We start from the raw sequence: 6,000 nt of genomic DNA, 5'->3' as shown, positions 1-6,000 counted from the left end.
CCAGAGACTATCAAAGTGGCTTCCAAGTTATTGGTCCATGGGATTTGTCTGTAGTGCATGTACTGGCTTTTTGGGATCCTGGTCTATTTGGATGCTCACCTTCCTAAGCCTGGAAGGAGGGGGGAGGGCCTTGGACTTCCCACAGGGCAGGATACCCTGCCTTCCCTTAGGACTGGGAGTAGGGGAACGGGAGGGAAATGGGAGAAGGGAGGAAGTGGAAATTTTGAATGGTATTATTTATAAAGCAATAAAAAATAATAAAGGGAAAAAATAAAATAAAATTAATACCCCAACTGGTACAGTGCATAATTAGCATATATGCAAGAGTGAATAATTAGCATATGCAAGGTTCTGGGTTTAACCCCTAGTGTCACAAAATGAAGATGAAAGTGTCATTGGAGGATAGCACAATAGTAATATATGACAAATCAAAACAATATCAGAAACGTTCAGAAACATTGCTTTACCTAGCCACATAGTCATCTAACTGCTTTAGCCTTTACTAGCAGTGCTAATTTGATGGTTTAGAAGCCATAGCAATGCTACCTTTTCATTATATAGACAATTTCATTGTATTATTTTTTCATAATTAACTTTTAAAACATTTTATTCTTTCAGAATTTCATACAATGTATTTTGATCGTATTTACCCCTACTTTTCCCCCTAACTCCTTCCTGATCCATCCCACCTCCTTACCTCCCCAACTCTGTGTCCATTTTTTTAAAAAAAGTGTGTGTGCCAATGTGTGCCGCCCATATACTCAAAGGTGCGGCATAATCCAATGGAGTGCGACTGACGTACCAGGGGCTACATCCTTAAAGAAAACTGACTCTTCCTTCCTCAGAAACCATCAATTGGCCACAAGACCTTAGGGTTGGAGCCTGAAGAAGCCCATTCTAGTCCAAGCTGGATTGTGGACTAGGTCTTTGTGTAGATCTTACTTGTGCTGGTAGCCACAGCTGCTGTGTGCGCCCGAGGGCAGTGGTCCTGTCATGTCCAGAGGACTCCGCTTTGCTTCAGTCCTCCCTGACCTCTTTCTGGTTCTTACGATCTTTGTGTCCTGAGTCTTGATGCATGTGAAGGGTGTATGCGTGTGTGTGTGGGGGGTGTGTGTGAGTGTTTGTGTGTGTGTGTGTGTTAAAGATGTCTCCTTTCTGTCTGAACCTTCCACTTCCTTTGTACAGTAAACGCCGTCCACTGCCCAAAGAAACTTCTCTGGTGAACAGTGAGAGCTACACTAATCTATGGCTAGAGAGATATTTTTGAAGGCAGTTAGATACTGTGTCCATTTATCAGAATAAAAGTAGTAAGTTCACTGTGTACCTGAGGCTGGTCTGGAACTCATGATCTTCCTGATTTAGTCTGCAAAGGAATAGGATTGCAGGAATGAGTCACCACATCCCACCAAGAATCCATATTCTTTGAGGAAATCGTTACGTTTGCTTTATTAGCACCACACTTTAATGTCTTTGCGCGGAAAGGTACACATTTATATTCTCCACAAATGGTTTCTCTTTAATCTGGGGACCTTAATCAAGGAATCTTAATCATCATTGCCACCACTGTCATCATCATTATTTTTATCATTAGTATTAGGTAGCATTGATTGAGTGTTAAATTTATTATTGACATTCCCTATTATTAAGACAATTAAACACAACATGCCATTTTACCATTAAGAAACCTGAGGCATGAAACCTGGTAACTCAGAAACAAAGGGACACCAGCTAGTAGCTTCCCAAGGCACCGGTTGTTTTTGCGCCCATGCAGTCTGACTTCAGAGCCCACTGTCATGGCTGTTTTTCTTTTTTTGAGTCACAAAAGATGAAGTGTGTGTGTGTGTGTGTGTGTGTGTGTGTGTGTGTGTGTGTGTGTGTGTGGCGGTTAAATGTGGTTCTCAGTTGGATCCCTCCAAGCTGTTGACGGTCAGTGGTGACACCAAGTGGCCATCTTTATGTATTACAGTCGCTTTATAATTTGTATCCATTCCAGGCCTCTCAAGCATTTGAAGCAGCTGTACATTTCAAGCAAAGCCGATACATTCATTCTGCAGAGGCAGATTTGAGTTCTTGTCTTTGAAAAATAAATTTTATTCTAATAATCCTGCCTTTTTCATACCCCTTAACCGGAGGAAACTTTTTTTTTGTGACAAACTTGCCTGATTTTTGGGTCTCCCCCCTCTCCCAGAATAATTCCTTTAATTATGACTGCATTTTTTTTGTTCCTTCAATTTATAGTTCTCAGTGGGAGGAACTTTCTGATTAATCCATAAATAAGCTCTTGTTCTCTCATCCTGCAGTGTTGAGGGAAAAAAAGAAAAGACAGAAAAAGGAAAGACACTTCTCAAACACTGATTCCTGACTTATGTTCTTCAGGAAGAGTTGTAAGAAAAGGATCGCCTTGTTTAAATGCTCAGACTATTGGGCTCATTGGTGAAGTGTGTCCTTACTTTGCACAAGGCCATTCCCAGTGTACACATACCTCTGCACACAAACACACACAAACACGCCAACCTACAGTTCCTCAATTCTTCCTCCATTGTTTCCGAATTGAGCACAAGTTTCAGACCAGCGTTCACAATTCTTCAAATTTAGGTCTCTGTCCACTCTCTAGTCTTACCATCCACCCCTCCTTCACGCTGCTGTGCTGCAGCGCGAGTGATGACGGTGTTGTTTTAAGAATTCATTTTGTTCTCCACTGTCATGGGCTACTAGACACTTTGTTGTTTGCCTCACAGAGATATCCGTCATTATTGCTATCGCTAAATCATTCCATTTGTGTGTAAGGCATAAATGAGACTGGTGCCCAGAAGTAGCTTTGATTTGGGACTCAGGTATAGAGCTTTAGAGAAAGCTTCTCCGGACACAGCATGTCACATGGATTCCATGGTTCCCGAGGATGCAGCACTTGGATTCACTTCACAGTTCAGATCCACAGCCAGTGAGGGTCCCGTGACAGGCCTGCCTTGTTTGGTTTTGAGATTATCAAAGCATGGTTTCTTTTGAAATTCCCCTGAAGTTCACTCTTCTCCCAAGTCTTATCATGACCCCATCTTTTTCATTGGTGAGATGACCGAGCCATGATTTTCCTGCTGTGCGGTGTTCTTATTAAAATTAGTCAAAAGCTTGACTGTGCTGTATGTATGCAGTATGGATTCATCCCTGGAAGCTTTACAAGGTTCAGATACAGGTTTTATATTTTCATTAGCTTGTCCACAGTAGGCATTCAAAATTCACTGCACAAAAATAGTCTTATCCAGCACTGAACCCTGCATGTTCCAATACTGATCTGCCAGGTGGCATGTGCTTACTGGTGCAATAGTGACATGTTATAGATAACTGACCACTTTCTGATTGAATTTGAAGCCTGTAACACACAGGAAGGGATTTTATGCCTGATTCTGTAACCCTGCTCATAAAGCCTTGTCTGGGGAGGCCATATGTCCGTGAATAGAACCTGCCAATTTTATTTGACTAAATGATTGTCTTCTAAATATTAATCTTTATAGTTATAGATCTGGCCTGCTCTCAGTCTTGGTCAGAGGAACTGCTCTGTGCAAAGGGCAGTAGTCACTACAGAGACTCATAACTGGTCTAAGTTCTAGAAAGCGACTGAGGGCTCTACGTAAATCTAAACGACACAGTTCTCAACCCCACTCCCACTTAGGCCCAAGCATCATCTTAGAAGACGAGATTGAAAGAATGTAGGAGCTGGAGAGTGGAGAGGAACACTGTGAAAGACAATCTTCTCTACAAAAGGCATGAGCAAAATCAAGCTGCTAAAATTCCCACCTAGATGGGAGAGATGGTTCCCACGCTCTACTCCTTACTGAGATGCTGGGCATGCTGTGGGCAGTGACAGCTTCCAGGGGGAGAGACCTTTTCTTTGAGGGTGTGGCCTCTGGTAGATTTCTCCTGGTCTCCTGGATGGCTTCATACTCATGCACATATGGGCAGTATTAATTGGATTTATTGGGTCAATAAAAATAAGATATGAAATTAGGAGGGGATGTTTTTTGGGGAAAATATGCAAAGAGTTGGAGGGGCAAATGGGGGTGTGTAGGACTATAGTTTATTGTTTTATGTATGAACTTCTCAAAGAAAAAAATGAAAAAGCTTGGTGTGGTGGCACAGGTCTACAATCCCAGCACTTGGGAGGCAGAAATAGGGGAATCTGGGATCTCCAGGCCAGTCTAGTTGATATAGAGGGTTTCGGGCTAGCTAGGGCTGAAGAATGAGACCCTGTTGGAAGGAAATTGAAAAAAATATTACTTACTATAGCAGATTCTGAATTTGAGCACCTGGGTTCCAGGTAGATTACTTGTGCTGATATGAACTTAGTTCTTCCAATAAATGAATAAGCTGCACTGTATTTCTCTGGCCTGTTCATTCTTTTAAAAACTAAGAATGGGATATTTTTTCTAATTGTTTGAAATGGCTTTGGAGAAATAGAAATCTTAGTTAGAATCTGAGCCTTCATTTTGTGTTTTGTTTGTTTGTTTTTGAGACAATGTCCTGTAGCAAGACTGCTTAAAACTTACTATGTAGCTTAGGATGACTGTGAAATCCTGATTCTCTTGCCTTTAAATCCCCAAGTGCTGGGATTACAAGTGTGTGTCACCTTGAGCTTTTGCTTGGTAATGATTAAATTGGAAATAATCCCGATAACGAACTGCCGTATTGACTTTCTTGTGTTGGATTAAATAGGCTGCTGCCAAGCATCACCGTATTAGATCAGTATTCCTATTGCTACTACAGTGTGAGATTGCAAACGCTATGTAGCCTTTCTGTGCCTCTGTATTTTTACGAGTAAAAATGGATAAATATTGATATGTGCTTCATGGGTTCTTGTGAGCATTAAATGCAATGAATAAAGTATAGGAGTTAGAACAATGCCTGGTCATAGGAGGCTTAAATATGTGGTCTGCTGTTATTAGTAATGCATTTCTACTATTACGCCGTGGGCAAGACGCTCAGGATAAACAGTTTGTTCTAAAGACAAAAACAAAACCAAGGTAGGCAATCTGCAAACAATGAAACCCAGTGGAGCATTGCTTTTTCCGAATGCAACTGACACGCCCAGTACTTGGGTTGGATCCGCCCAGTCCTCATTAAATATGGCTGCAAGCCCAGCTCCCCTATTGCGGTTGCGCGTGTTGAAACTCCTCCCAGCAGCTGCTTCTTGGCCGCGGTTTTCCCCGGGCTGGGCCGAGGTGCCAGGAGAGGGTCCTTCGTGGCGCGCATGCGCAGACGCCGTCTGGGCAGAGCTGATACTCCGAGGCGCCTGTCACATGAGCCGCGCTCCCGCTCCGCTCCCCCTCCTCCCGGCTGGGCTGTGTGAATGAAGCTCTGCCGGCTACGTGGGGCGCTCGCTCTACTCGCTGTGTGCAACGCCAGAGCCGACTGAGCGCGCTGCCCACCGCCGGTGACCACGGGCTCCGCCGCGCCAGACCTCGGTGACAGGTAAAGGCAAGTGGGCTTCCCTTTTTCCCAACAGGTCCTTCCCCGGCCGCCGGCCGCCAGCCCACCCGAGGAGCCCCCTGGTACAGCGAGCCGGGGAGAGCGCTCGTCTGCCACCACGGTCTCCGGAACTGGCGTCCCCTGTCTGGCCGCCAGTGAAGGAGGTGGACAGGCTGGTTCCAGCCAGTGTGGGGCGGCATCTCCCCGGGAGCCCAGCCCTGTTGTCGGGGCAGGGTCCCCAGGCTGCCCGAAGTTTCCTTGCCAAAGGGCGCCAAGCCCGCCCAGCTTTGAAATCGGGGAGCTCGGCTGCCTGCGACGCCTGTCCAGAGGACAGGGCTGGGTGGCGTTCGCTGAAAAAGCGTGCAGCCGAGGCCGGCTTCTGCTTGCTCCTGCTTTGGATCCACCAAGGGTTTCGCGTGGGTCTTAATGAAGTCCAGCCCAGAAGGTCTGGGCAAAGAAGTTGGTGTGTGTGCATTTTCCCTTTTGCTGCCCAAAGCGCTTAGCTGCTGCTTTCCAGGCGTTGGAGCCCTGCGCTCCAGT

The 6,000-nt window shown here is 45.1% G+C and overlaps 1 protein-coding gene across 2 annotated transcripts in view; it reads left to right on the top strand.

The window, feature by feature from the left end:
• The first annotated feature begins 5,255 nt into the window (after positions 1-5,255).
• Clcn5 (Cl-/H+ antiporter 5) overlaps positions 5,256-6,000 on the top strand; it is a 163,073-nt gene continuing 162,328 nt past the window's right edge. For both annotated transcript variants that reach the window (XM_048461309.3, XM_048461308.3), the window contains exon 1: positions 5,256-5,463. The gene's annotated coding sequence lies outside the window, so the exon portion shown is untranslated. The remainder of the gene's footprint in view (positions 5,464-6,000) is intronic.

This window comes from Myodes glareolus, chromosome X (genome assembly GCF_982192425.1).
Source record: "Myodes glareolus chromosome X, mMyoGla1.1, whole genome shotgun sequence".
Lineage (NCBI taxonomy): Eukaryota > Metazoa > Chordata > Mammalia > Rodentia > Cricetidae > Myodes > Myodes glareolus.
The sequence above is the reverse complement of the archived record's forward strand: the minus strand, read 5'-3'. Positions and strand labels throughout refer to the sequence as shown.